Here is a 15,619-nt window from a genome sequence, read left to right as displayed (position 1 = left end):
AACTTTTTTTGAGAAATGTGAAAACCAGACTTGATTTAAGAATATTCCACCATTCTGCCTTATTTAAAATTGTACGTCAAAATTGCCTTACGTGATAAGATTAGGCGGAATTTGCAATTGTGTGGTTTTAATTTGAACAGGAGCAAAGGAAATAAAGGAAGTCTATATGTGTTAACTCATCTTATGAAGAGTGACCTTTAGATAGAAGATAGACCAAAAAATGGGAAAGTGAGGGAAGGTCAGAACTCTGTTATTTGGATGGAGGTGGAGGCCATAAGTACCAAAGTAGCTCAGCACACTAGATGAACAGGTTATTTATTATAATAATAATAATATTTTTCCGTAGGATGTTTTTAGACTCGTGGTATGGAAATATAATTGTCATCACGAACGGATCAGGATCTTTACGATCCGGACAAGACAGTTTCCCTTTTCCGGTTCCTCTATTGAGTAGGTTAGCGTGAATGACGCAGGAAATCAGATTGCAGCTTTTCTGCTACAGTATGTACATTAATGATGTTCAGTTGATGTAACTAACAGCGCATGTGGCTCTTATAGCTGTTGATTAATTCACGGAGCACCAGACATCACGAGACAAGGTGGGATTTATCCTTCTAAAAGTATATCTCAAACCTGAACTGCATTCTTGCTTTAGCTTCTGTTAATTTTGTGCCAAATGGTACTGAGTTACTTACTGGTGGGTCAAACTCATCTCACGTTAGATCCTCAAAACCAATAGAGTGGGTTGCAATGCCCAGTCCGGTTTTGCTTGCATTAAAAATTGAAATCTGATCTTTTGCTGTTTGCTGTTATCATTGTGAAGGTTTGAATAGCAGGTGGCAAGGCCGATACTGAGAGTCTCAATGCTCCATTCAATTGGTGTGTGATGTTGTTCTCACTGAGAGAGAATTTGTATGCAGTCATTGAAAGAGCGCTGGGGGATAGATAACACTGCTGCTTCATAATAATACTGCTATATATATACATATCTATCAATACAGAATTATGGTCCTTATTACTTATTTCTGCATGAAATATCTGCTTTGTACTCCGAAATTTAAAAACAGCAATTGTTGTAGATTTATACTGAGTCTTTCACACAGTCCTTTATTATCTGGTTTCCTGAGTACCGTAAACTCCTCATAACTCGTCATTCCTAGGGAAAAGAGCTCAGTGACGAGTTCTCCGGAATGGCGAGTTAGACATATTTATAAATCTATAAATAAGTGTGTCCGAGATATTGACAGCATGATGTCTTAAGTGGTAGTGACAAGTTAAGCCAGGGTGGCGTAGTCAGAAGTTTACTATATATTTCATGTAAAGCAATACGGATGACCTTTGGGGCTGGCAAGTCAGTGGAATATTCATTAAATTAATAGAAATCAACAACACAAATATTTGGAGAATACATTGATATTCCTAATTGTTAACACAAAGAGGAACAAGTTATACACTTGAAAATGACTCATCGTGAACTTTTATCTCATGGTTTTAGTCACTGACCCAGTACAGTCTGTTCTTTTCTGTTGGACCTCAGATCATGTGTTATTCAGCTCTGGTTCCCCTATCTTAGCAATTAAATCTGCAGAAAGGCGCTTCCTAAAATATTAAGACAAGTCTGAAATTCACAACCATTCCCTATTTTCATGTAATAGCAACGACACATGGATAGTTATTAACAAAGCAATGATCAGTTTATTAATAGTACAGACAGTGTGTGACCGTTCGCTGAGGTTGAGGCGTGGATGAAAATAGAAGGTATCAAAACTTAGCTAACCAAATGATCTGGGTGTCAGGGCTTAGAATATACCCCCATGATATCCCCTTAGATCCACTTGGACTTTGTGTCTTTGCTGCTCTAAGGACAGACATACAATGCAGGCTGCTCCCACATCTCCATAAATGACCTCGAAACTATCTGCAAGAACTATCCGCATGAGGCACCACTCAATCAAACTCCACCCCTCCCGCCTGCACGCGAGAGAGGTGCGCATCTGCAAGCTCAACATCCACGTCTCAAATCAGGAACTGAATGGAATTGGAATCAGAGCTACATCCATCTTGGTTGCAAGTTGAGTGATGGATGTAAGAGGGATTGTGTCGACTCCATCTTTGGATTTCCTTTGCTGGTTTTCTTTTTATTGATCAACTGGGAAATTAAAAAACGTGCCTGTACAGAAACACTCCACCACTAATGCAGCACATTGTTAGTAAGGATGCCATCCCAGTGACCCACCGCATTAATGCTGAAAGCTAAAAGATTCATTCCCACTCATGTCTGCATTATACAATGTTTTGTGCATTGGAGGTCAACACACTGATTATGGTGCTTACTTCCTGATACAGTATTACATTATTATATTATGCAGATTAAAAAAATGAAAATTAATAACTGCATCAGGTTACCAGGAGGCAAGGGCGCTGACGCATTTAAAAACACAGTTTGATGCTGCGATGGGAGGACAGTACAGACGGTATTCTGGAAGGATGAGATCAGATGGGCTGAAGGGCTTTCTTCAACTGATATGATCTTGTGATGTCAAGTACAAAACAATGTGCAAAGCGTTTGTCCCCAAGAAAGCCTGAGATCATTTTTAAATTAAAAAAATTATCTTTATAGACAGTATTAAGATAAAGAAGGTCGTTCTCGAAACTGCCCTTTTCTTTAAGTGAACATCCTTCAGAATTGGCTTGCCCGTCATCTTATACATTGCAAGTGTTACAACACTAGGATGTTTGCAAGTTGCAACTTGTTTTGTGTTTGAGGCAATTCAACGTGTAACCGTGCAGGGAACTGAAAATAATAAGATGTTTTATTCAAAGCAGAGGATTCCGAAAGCATGTGTGGCAGGGCTGAAAGTGGAGCAGCTTTTAGTAATATTGCTTTTCCTGGAAAAATCTAGCCAGCTGATTACCCGAAACTTACATGGTAAACAACGTTGATTTGGGCCCAGCTTTAACCGGCGCCAAATGTAGGAAACACTTATTATATTAAGAGTAATCCTTGGTTTTGATAGCGCGCTTTATCACACATAGAGACGTATCAACGCACTTCACAGGATATAAGGTAAAGTGGAATGACTGTGTATTTTGTGGGTGAACCGCGGCAGCTATTTTCGTCCAGCAATGTCCCACAAACAGTCATGGAGAGCGTGACTAATTTTATTTTGGGGATTGTTGGCCAGGACATTGGTAGAGAGAAACTCCCTTCTCTTTTCGAATAGTGCCACGGGATCTTTAACGTCCAGCTGAACAGCAGATGGGACCTCGGTTTAATGTCTCATCTGAAGGACGGCACCTCCGACATCGCAACTCACCCCTCGCACTGCTTTGGAGTGTCAGCTTAGACTATGTGATTCCAAGTTCCAATATGAGGCTTTAATCCACAACCTTCTGACTCAGAGTTGAGAGTGCTACCACTAAGCCAGGCTGACACATTTATTGCTGTTATCCTAGGGACTGTTTTGGATCCATTCTAAACATATATATCTGAACACGGTTAAAAATAACTACGCGTCCAAGTCAAAAATTGGAACTCTGTAATGCAATACTTCCTGGTCCTATAATTGACTTATAGAGTCATCAACCTATAATGTCTTCACCTGTTGCCTTAGCTAGAAGCATTTTTCATCAGCATCTCATACAACACTAGCAAGATCCTTCTGAGACATTTGTGTGAGAGGCGAAAGAACCATATCTTGTCTATTTATCCTCATGGTTTATCCATATAACTGAGGATCAGTTTCATCGTTACGCCCACAAAACATACCGTCAATTCACTTTACAGTATATTCTGTGAAACTCTTTGAGACGTCTCAAAGAAGTGATAAGGCACTAAATTAATTGCAATGATTAATTATTATTATTGTTTATCTCTGAACTGTCTCTAAGGTCTGGGCAAACTCCCTTAAGTCAAATCATTGCAGCACTGCAAACAAATATACCATTTGCAAAAGACATTTGTACTGTGAATGATTGTTTACCCATTAGGAGGCAACGGCTTTCGTACTTACAATCTGATTAGGGAACCATTGTCTGCCTCCAGGAAGTTTGCTTCATTAGCTGTAGGCTACCAGTTCGCAACAGTCAAGAGCTTCGCAAAGGACACTACCCCATTGTGCTCATAGTGCTCCTGGTGTTTCAGACAAGATTAAAAAAAACTTTAATGAGTTATATGAAACTGACACAAAGATGAGTTCTTTGTTATATCTGAAGCTTCACGTGCAATGTGCGTGCGATCATCCTTCAGTCCATCAAACTTCCATAGACGCACAAAATCTGATCTGTTGTGGACTCCACTCCACCCACCCTGGAAAAGTATTGGTTGAGATGTTTCTTGATATCAAAAGTTAGCCAAGCAAATCCTCCAGAATTTACATACATCTCCACCACATCTTTACTCTTCTTTTTCTCCACAAACAATATCCTCTCCCCCCGCCCCCCACCCCAACCCCCAGCTAACACAATCATTGTCTTATGTAGCACGGTATTTGTACCTATCCCAATGTCTTCCAATACGGTTCTTTAGCAGCTTAGTTTTCGAAGGAGTTGATTGAATCAAACTGGTTTTGTTTGATATTTGCTTTACAAATTGTAAAAATATCCCTAGAATAGTTAAGTGCGAATGCAGGTCAATTGACCAGAATCCAATTTGGTCCAGGATTTAGATCAAAGCCTCTCTAGTAGGCTCAGACTAGTTCAGAGTCCTAACAGTCTGGAATGCTAAATGTTTTAAGCAGATACCAGATTTTGGAAAAATATCATGCAAATCTTGACATCTGTTTTACACATAACTCGGAGAACAATGTTCTGAGAACTGGGATATGCCTTTGCTGTAAATTTAAATGTACTTGGAGAACTATTGTTGATGTTGTCATCTCCACTGGTGCTTTGTGTCATCCGTAAACAGGAATGTCTGATTGTTCTTTTGAAATAGACTTCCTGCATTATTCATTGTTAAATATGTATTAATTGCCTTTTTTTTCTCCGTGCAACAAACAGCTGTTTGATTTGTGTCTGCTGTCTAATTATAGCCCTGGATGATGGAACATATGAACATCTTACAAATCTGTGCATTGCTCTTTATGCTGCAGCTCACCTTGAAGGAGACAATTTGGGGTTCTTTTTAAAGCCATTAGCCAATGTTAGAGTGACCTCTGGTCCTAGTAAACATGTTGAAACCATTCACTGTGTGAGCTTAAACACTTCACGCAGTCTCTATCTTTTCAACTCATTCCTTGCTGTTTTAACGCTGGGCCTAAACTTGTGCCCAAAGTTGATTTTAAACAATAGCAGTTTGATTCTATCAACTCCTTCAGAAACGTATCTCTTTTGCCCCATGTAAGTTGGTGGATTCCCAATGGGTTCTTAAGAGTTCCCTATCTCTCCCTCTACACTAGCAGAGTATGTTATGGGGAAACGACAGTGTAGAGGTGTGAAATACCCTCCCACTCAACAAGCTTGAGTGGCCTTGGAGGACATGTACTGCGAAGGCTACCAATTAATATATTTATACAAATTGATAACCCAAATTACTTTTCATCCTGGAGATTCCAATGAGGAGAATGAGTCTGACATGCTGATTGATATCCATAACAGCTTAACAAAAAAACTGGTCCCGTAAACATTAATGTGTGGGGAGAAATTCTACCTGGGTCAAGATTTATTCTATTTATGGAGCATTTCAGAATCCAGAATTTGGTAAATTCTGAAATGCAACCCTAATTTTGAAGCCGATTTTCTGTAAATTCCTTTTAAGGTCTACAGGAAACCGACTTATACTGTCAAATATTGGACACTCTAAAATGCCACATAAACAGAGTAAATGTAGAATTTCTCCCCAGTCGTTTCAGATTTATTACACGGCATAAATATTTGTTGCACCCAGTAAAAAATGTTAAAGCATTCAAATTGTTACTTGAAAAATATAGTCCATTTGTAGAATCTCGAGCTGTAATACATTTAAGAGTATTGAAAATACTGCAATGGTGACTTGATGTAACATATTTGGGTTTCTGTTATGTGCTGCACACAGCAAAAATTTGGGAGTACCACAAATAATTGCAATGAAGTGTGTATGAAACGCCCCAGAAATATGAAAAATTGCTGACGGCAACGGTGCTGCCTCCAAAGTAGTAGTAAATCAAGGATTAATTTTCCTAATGCATCAGATAAATACAATTTTACAAGCAATGTTCAAAGTTCGTCAGAAGACAGGAGGTACGATTTATCTCTCAGCAGGGCTGTTGTTCAGAAGGCTCCAGGTAACCAAGGCAACAGCTGGATTTATGCAAGGATTCATTATATATGTCAACATGTCATTTCCCATCTGGTCAACTTGTTCTAAAAATATACTTGCATGTTGTGAGTTTCAGAGTGCATCTCTGGTCATTGCCACTTAAAGGGACTCTCCCAGACACTAGTGCAGAGGAGAGCAATAAGGTTAATTACTAGTGTGAGAGGGATAAACTATAAAAGCTAGAGCGCTTATAGTGAGAAGGATAAAGTATAAAAGCTAGAGCTGTTCAACTTGAAATGAAACATCTCAGAAGGTGTTTTATAAAGGAACATTCAAGCAGATTTTCAGATACCCCAAGGCAAGAGGACTACAGGTTCGGGGATGCAAGAGTTTCTGTACGCAGAGGCGTAATTTAACAACTGTAACGGATTCTGCTTGGCACCGGTCAGAGATACTGGGACTCATTTCAGAAATAGCTCAATGCTGAATACAGAGGACTGTAGGGGCATATTCTCTTGAAGATAATAATAATAATCCTTGTATTTGATAAAGCGCCTTATCACCTTCTAGACCTCTCAAAGTGCTTCAGTCACTCTAAAGTGAATTGACTGTATATTTTGTGGGCGAAACGAGATCAAATAAAACAAAGGATCTTCTTCATCTGAACCTCTTGTGTGATTCATTAGCTTTGCTGAGAACTTACTGCAATGCCAATCCACCAAGGTCACTTTCTAACCAAGAAACCTAGATGCAGGAGCAAACTCTGTGAAACACAGAAATGTTCACAGAAATTGTCAGCACAGAAGAGGCTGAGAAGTAGAACTTGGTTCATTATATCTGTGCCATATGGTATAGGACACAGCAAAGTTTGCAAAGAATAGGAGAGCGGCCAATATAAATTAAGTACCAGTCAGGTTGATGAGGGCAGGCTTCAAGCTAATGGTATTGTCTTCATATTTACTAGTAGACATCATTACATGATTACCAATTATTCCTGGCAGCACGTCCCAGCATTTTGATTAAAACTATATTTGGTATGCGAGACTGGAATAATTATGTTATAGAGCTAGATGGAAACTGTGTCAGCTGTTACTCTGTTAAGTATTATGTTAAATGAACAGTTAGTTACCTGATCGGGATGCCAATTAACTGCCTGTACTGAAGCAGGGAGCCTACATAGGGAATGCCTAATGGTTTTACATTTCCAGTAATGGAGTAAAATAAAACGAGATCTTGTTCCCTTATTTCAAAAGGATTAGAGCCCGTGGAGCTTGGTGTAAACTTTCCTGAACAGATGCACTCCCATGAAATGGTAACAGAACTCTTAAAGGGAAATATGATTGTGTTTAAAAAGGCTTTGATGTTTTCTTGCTGAACGATTGGCACATAAAAGCTTGGTCATTCCCAGTGCACGCTGGTAATATAGACATCAATTGCATCCAAAGTGCATTAGCACAAGTTTTCTCACTGTCTTCAAACTCGCTGAAACTCACTAGTCAAAAGGACGTGAATTTCAGCTGTGAATGGGATTTGAACTCGAGGTGCAGTTTAGAATCCAGCACTCTTAGCACATAGGTAAGCCAAATAAGGATTGTTTATATCAATTTCTGATTATTCATATCAATCAAAACATTTCCTTCCTTCGCAGTAAGCTTTCCCAGGACCTTATCTTTTGCCTCTTTTGTTCCATGGAGAATGCACATTGTAAAAGTAAAATTGGCTTCAGCCACGTTCAGATAGGAATTTCGAATCTGAAAGTGTATCTTCACTGCATGTTAGCAGATGACTTAGCTTGTGACCTTGAATGTGCAGGAATGGTATGGTGTTGATTTATTACTTAAATATAACCCTTGTCTAAAATTAGCATTGTGTGTGCTGAAAGCAAGAGTGTTCCATAGTTTTCTTGGGCAGACTCAGGCTGTCTGTCTCCGTCGGTGATATCAGCAGACAGCAGACCAAAGACTGTTGCCCGCTGACATTACACAGCACTGTCAAACACCAAAGGAAGTTCAGAGACCGCATTGTGTGCGCAAAAGACATTTACTGTCACCCAAAGGTAGGGGGTAAAGATAGTGGTTATAATATTCAGGAAAATCATATTCTCCAAGTCATGAAATGATTTTAATTTTGTCTTCGAGACATCTCAAAGTGCTTTACAATATATATTGAAAAGTGAATTGACTGCATATTTTGTGGGCAAAATACAATTGGAAGAGACAATTTGACCAAGCAATCCACTTTTTTGCTCAGTACCGCTCAGTACCCTTCTCTATCCAACAGCAACATGTTCTTACATAGTGCCTATGAATGTCTGGAAGCAGAATGAATGTCTGGAAGCGCTTAACAATAATAATTGAACGTTCAGCCATTCCCTCATTCATTACATTATAGATGAGGCAACATTCCAGTGGCTCACTATATTATGTGGCAGATCATTTCAGTTTATTATTTATTTGACAAGGAACATCTTTGCTGGCTTTCCTGACCATAGGCATCACTTGGATATCAGAACCGGCACCTCCAATGTCTCATCCTTCTGTCTTTTATAATGGAAGAACAATTTCTGCTCTACGTCCATCGTTAATTCAACAGTAATCCCACTCGTGCGTAGATTGTTTTCCATAAATGTTGAACCACTCTGGCATTTGCAAAAATATCAGACCATCTGACAGACATTACATAGATTTTTTCTGGTTAAATAACTTGTCCCCATTTTGTGGACTATCTCGTACATCAAATGACTGACACAAAATCAAAAGACAGTCCTTATTCACTGTGTATTCACCGGGTCCTTTAAGTAAGTGACGTACTTGCAACCTTTGTACGGTCAGCGCTGAACAAAGACTGAATGTGATTTCAAAAGGCGTTTCAACGCTCATCTACAATTTTAATCAGTCTTGAGCTCCTCTATCTTTTAATGGTACAAATGAGAGATGCCATAATGATGATCAGAAATGAATAAGAAAATTGGAACACTGAAATAGCATTCCCAAGTAGGTCATTGTAGCGGCGGAGGAGGCGTATTCGTTTATGGTAGAGAAAGTAGTCAGCAATCAAATACTAATTAAGAAATTACATTATACTAGTGTTCACACATTTGCCCCAGATGAAATGCACCTGACAATACTAACAAAAGTGTGATGAAGTAAAACGTTGCTCAGTTCACAGGACGCAGGGCTGATACCAAACAATGAAATAAAGCTTGTGAAAATCTATCATTGTGAAAGGTCAGTAAGATTATCCTGATACGGTGCTAACCTTTTCAAAGATTGGATTTGCACCAGCTTTTTGTAAAGTCCTACGATATCACCCCTGGATCCAGTGACAAGTATAGGCTTTTCAGGTGAAGATCTAGAGCAGGAAAATGCGCAAGTCAATTATAAAGAAAGCAATTCATCAAAGCATCTGGCGTGTAGTGACAAAGTACAGGTATTTAAGCAACCAGGGTTATGAAAGGCACTTGTTCAAAACAAATTCATGAGACTTTGAGGTTGTAACAGAAAAGAGAGATGAATGTAAAATGGTAGATAGATGTTTTGATATTAAAAGAACAAAAAATAAATCATGGAAACTTCAGAGAGAGAGAGAGAGAGAGAGGAAATGCTGCACTGTGTTATGTGCCAAATATTAGCTCCCCACTGGAGCTATCTATTCTAATAACATTTCTTTCCTCTTCACAAAAGCTTTTATCTAATTTCTTCTTGTGACTAATTCCCTTTAAGATAATCTAACTGACAACAAGGCTTCAATAGCCAATTGTGAAAATGTGTTCTACATGTTACTAACCCTTTGTGTGTAAAACAAACACTTCTAATAGCACTCTTTGGATTAAAATTGATACCTGGGTTGAGATTTATTCCCATTTCTTAACATTTCGGTGTGCAGTATTTGGAAACTTGTTGATCTTGGTATAATTTTGAAAGCGATTTATTCAGCAATTATAACAAAAAACTGGCTGTCAATTAAGGCTGTATTTAAGAATCTGCCAAATTTCTGGAAGGTTACATGTAGGAATGCTACATAAATACAGTAAATCTAAACTCCGATGAAATTTCTACCCCATTGATGCCTCCAGTAAAAAGTGTTCAGTTTATGCCTCTTGTTGCCCATTTACGAACCAGTGAAAATAACCTGCGTCATTTCCAAAGCAACCTGCTGTTTGTGCCTGCGAGCTTCATTTCTGCAGATCCAATCGTTCTTGATGCCACAGTGGAAAACCGATAGCAAGACAGTAAATTTGACCACTGAATTGCCTCATTCCTTAAATGTGTGTCATCCAAAGCACAACATGAATGCATCCTTTCCGCAACGTAAGCAAAAAAGAGTTAGGACACTTTTGAGGCTGTAACAGAATAGGAGAATGAGAGGAAAGTGGCAGATAGATATTTTGCTATTAAAAGAACAAAAATAAATCCTGGAAACTTCAGTACAGAGACGGACGAAGAAAATGGTACATGTATATCATAATGTAAGCAAAAACAAAAATACAGTCGATCCAGTTTACAATGTATCCTGTGAAGCGCTTTGAGATGTCTAGACAACCTGATACAGCGCTGTATCCAATACATGGATTATTATTGTTAATAATAATAAAATAGGTTCCTTTGTGCTGTTCTACCGCGACCAATTCTGTAAGGTATCCCATAGCAACAAGAATAACCATAGCCCAATAAACTAAAGACAAAAGATAATCAATAATGTATGACACCAATAGCAACATTTTTTGTTGGGAGAAAGTGGAATATTTTAAGTAACTTCGCCTGTTAGGGAACATGAACAATTGGCAAATTATATTTCTGTGGCCTGTGGCTATCCTCTCGGCATCAGATTTTAGTGATCCTTGCTGGCGCTGCGTGCGGTAACATGGAAAAGTGTTAAACGGTTTATGCTTTACACTGGCTTGATGAGAATCGAAATTTGCAACTCAAGTGTTTCAAAAAGATTGGTTTGTCCAAGGGGATTGTTACCCGCCACCGCTGCTGTGCATTTCTTCGGTCTTTAGAACTGATACGAAACGAATGCGCGTACAATCGGTAATCTGCGTTACATTTCATTTTTGTTTAATAACGTACAAACCATTAAATAATGTGATTAGATCTCGTCTCCATGTAAAAAGAAATGACAGGACGGGATTGGTATCATTAGCATTTCTGTTTATGATGTTCCCATTAAATGCAAAGTTAAACTATAGCTGCAAATCCTTGGCTCTTGCTGGCTTTCTGCAAGTCTCATTTCACAGGCTGCTGTGGATGTTTTAAGCCTTAGGGATGAGCTACTCAACTTATGTCGTTATACTAATTGGAAAATGTGGTCAAAGAAAGGAATATGATGCTAAACCCACTGAATATTAACCCATCTGCCTACATTATCAGTGTGTTAACAGATGGCAACGGGGATACAATGAAAGACAGATAAAATACACCATCAAACTAAGTAGGGACATCAAATTTGACAATATTGGATAAAATGTAACTCACACGGTATGAAACTTGACTTGAAACTTGCAGTGTTTTGTGAATATTGTTCACATGCTACTATAATGTTGCAGAACTCTTCCTTTTTTATCATTTTGGTTCAGCTCCAATTCGATTTTTGATTTATTTGTGATATCTGATTCCATTTCACAGAGGCGGTCAGCTTCGTAGCAAGTAATAACAAACCCTAATAATAATAACAGTGAATTAGCAGCTGTAATGGAGGAATTGTTTCTATCCAAATGCTAATATTATTACAGAGCAAGAATTTCCAAGCTTTGGATTAAATTTTATCGCCAGTTGTATAATATTTGCATGTCTATATGCCTGCACCTCTGAGTCTATGGCTAAGTATCTCTATGTCTGTCTATGTACATCTCTATCTTTCTATGATGGAATATGGGATTACAGAGGAAAGATGTGACAATTTGGAGGTGTTGGTCAGCCGGGTGTCTGACAGATGCGGAAACCCATCACCATGCTTAAGAGTATCCAAACCAAGCTGAGGTTTCCATGCATCCCACCTACGCAGTGTTACAAGACATTTAGACAATCTTATCAATATGTTTCACTGCCTAACAATACATTAAACCATGACATGATGTTTTATAAAAAATTCCAGACTTTTTGTGATAAATATTAGCAAATGTCTGGGCAGTAAGCATTCACGGGAGGGATTGCCTTTGTTGCTTTTTTCACCTTTTGCTAGGGATGCTGAGAAATGTGTCACAACATAGTGAACTTGCTGCTTAACATGTGCAATTACACCCATTTTGAAAATGTGGCAAGTGCGTAAAAAAAAGCAGCTTTGGAGAATAGTGCAGCGACTTCAGTCGACTCCCACATCCTTTTTTCTGACTTAAGCCAATGCATATGTAGCAGTTACAATTGATCAGAAAATTTAATGTTGCAGATAGCAGATAAACTAAATCTGTCACGTTACAGCTAAGTTGTCATCGAGAGAGTTTCATCCAAGCAGAGTCTCTGGGTGAGCAGTCTTTGTGTTGAATTGAAATCTCATTTTGAATAAATTACAGTAAATCTATCCCTCCAGTTGACTGTGGTCTGAGATAGTTTACTGCATTGTTAAATGCATAAACCAGAGTCCCAGTTAAGTGTTCCAATGATTTCCCAACAAAGGCAATTGTAGGTCTCAGCTTCTTTCTTATGACTAATGCAGTGAGCTTGAGCCAACGGTTTTCCGGGGGGGGGGGTGGGCGGGGATCTGTAGGAAAATTGAATGGAAATATTTTCCCTCTTTTCCTCCCAGCCCATTCTCGCATCCCATTCTAGAATCACAAAAGAGCATTGGCATAGATCTGAGAGCAGGTAACGTCATTGTCCTCTTTGCTGGAAATATTGCATCACCCACACCGACCTAAAGAATGAAAACATTATTGAAAAAGCCTTCAAATATTCCACAGATTAACTCACTGCTACTAACATTTTGTTTGCAGCTAACTTAATCTCTTAAAGTGACGCTCTCGGAATACTGTCACAAGCTTGATTATCAATTATCATTTGCCTCATAGTGCACTCCTGATTTCAATCACGCCACTGTGGTCGGTTGGCATGCAGATGTCAGGCACTTCCCTGTAAGCAGAGGGAAAAGAAAGTTAATGAACCAGCAATTCTATATAAATATTTTTACAGCTAATAGTCAACCCCCAACTTATTAACGCACACTCCAATTTGGAGGTTATCCAACCTTGTTTGCATTTTATTGAGCTTAGACCTCAGTAGGAGCTCGGTGCTATGAGAAAGCTCTTTGGGTTTATTAAATTAGCAGCTTTACTCATGTGGAGTACAGAGGGTCTGTTACATTATTCAGGATTAGAGTCAAGTATCCTCACTGACAGCTGAAGTTTGCAGATTTGAAAACAAATGTACCGATGGATTTCAAACTAAGTTGGCATTGAAGGGTAAAAATAGTTTTATGAACATTTATGATGTGTTTTATTTCCTTTCTGACCCAATATGTAGAAACATTTGTTTCTAAATAAATCTAGAATTATTTAGAAATCTTGGCACGGTAGGCACGAGAAACTTTGTAGTTAACTCCTATTTTTTCTTGCAAGCCAGAAAACTTCTGAAGGAAACGAATCAGCTGCATTAGCATGAATGAATTCACAAGAACTGTACATTTTCAGCAAGGTTGAAAACATTTCAATCTATAGCACCATCATCGATCATTCCATTTCTAAAAGTGTTAAAAGAATTGTTGTATTATCCGCTCTAGTATCCTTTTATGTCTATTAAGGTAGGCTATAAAGATGATTTTTGAGTAGTTTTATCATTCTAATATAGCAAGATCACAAGCGGGGTTTGGATGAAGAAGTCCCGTCAGGCCATTTGATCTCATTCTTCCAGAATACCACCCTACCATCTTCCCATCACAGCATCAAATTGTTAATTAAAAACAAGTCCAGCATCCTGGCCTCAACCACCCTTCCTGGTAACCTAAAAATCGTTAATTACCCTCCTGATGTCCATCCTCAAATTACCTTTCCATACAGTCTGTCAAAAGTATATCCAGTGGAATGACATAGATGGAAGAATATACAGTAGATTAGCGGCCTCAGGGTTAATGCGCAAAGCTTGAATATTTTTTGTTTAAACAATGAGTGTGGATGAGATTGTCTGGCGGTATTTACTTTGCCTGACATTGCAAGGGATTGGCAGTATGTAATTAGTGACTGTGTGTTTACTGATTTTAATGAAGTGCCATCATTTTGGTAGGTTCTGTAACTCCTTCAAGCAGCTCTCCCTGATGAGGTAGTTTTTGTTTGGAAAATATTCAAAAGAAATATGCGGAAGTAGACAGAAAGCTGATTTAGTTGTGAGTTTGCAACAGGTACTGATAGTAAGACTCTCTCTCTATATCTTTAAACGAGGTGACTCCCCAGAAGGCATTGTAATTTGAAAAGAACATTGTTTAACCCATTCAAAATTATAGTTCCTTAAATGGTCCCAAAAGATGCACTGAGCAAAATCTTCCCCTTTCCCTATTATAACAATAGGAAAGAAGAGGAAAATTGGTGATGGGTTGGATAGCGCCTTATCACGTCTTCGAGACATCTCAAAACACTTCACAGAATACACTGTAAAGTGTAGTGACTGTGTATTTTGTGGGTGAATACAGGTGAAATGTTTTATTTTCTCGTTAAGTTTGTTTTCAACATTTAAGTTAGTGGCTCAGGGTTAGTATTAGAGCGAACAGAGAATATATGTTACTATTGCTGTATTTGTGATGGTTTTTGCTGCCACTTTGTGTGAGCTGAAAATGTACAGAACCAATTGACCAACTGAGGCAGGAATTTCAGTGGACCTGCCAAGATTAATGATGACACTTTAGTAAACAATATCTGAGCAGCAATATCTTGAGGGTTTAATGGAGTATAGTTTCCACAGCCCATTCCATCTCATTTCATAATGTTGCTTGCCGCAAGAGAACTTCCTGTACAACACGTCTAGTTACAATTGTACCGAAAGACATATTCCACTCTGTGTTTTGATGTGGACTCATTCATTCGATTACCTCCAATGGATTTTGCTCCATGTTTTTCAATAGATGAAGTGAGCTGGGAAAAAATGAGCAAACATTTTTAGGGTGTGTGTGGGCTGGGATAACATTGCTGAGAAAGCTAGAGTAATAAATATCACAGTCGTATACACACATTCATAACATCGAGGCTCGACTATGCAAACTCCTTGCTTGTCAGCCTCCCTAACTCAACCCTCCACAGGCTGCAGATCATCCAGAACTCTGCAGCCCGTGTCCTCCCCCACACCAGGCTCCGTGACCCTATCATGACCATCCTCGCCCGACTCCACTGGCTCCCCATCACTCAGAGAATATAGTTCAAGACCCTGGTCCTTACCTTCAAAGCCCTCCATGGCCTTGCTC

Source organism: Callorhinchus milii, unplaced genomic scaffold (assembly GCF_018977255.1).
Source record: "Callorhinchus milii isolate IMCB2004 unplaced genomic scaffold, IMCB_Cmil_1.0 Scaffold10, whole genome shotgun sequence".
NCBI lineage: Eukaryota > Metazoa > Chordata > Chondrichthyes > Chimaeriformes > Callorhinchidae > Callorhinchus > Callorhinchus milii.
This window is presented reverse-complemented; position numbering follows the sequence as displayed.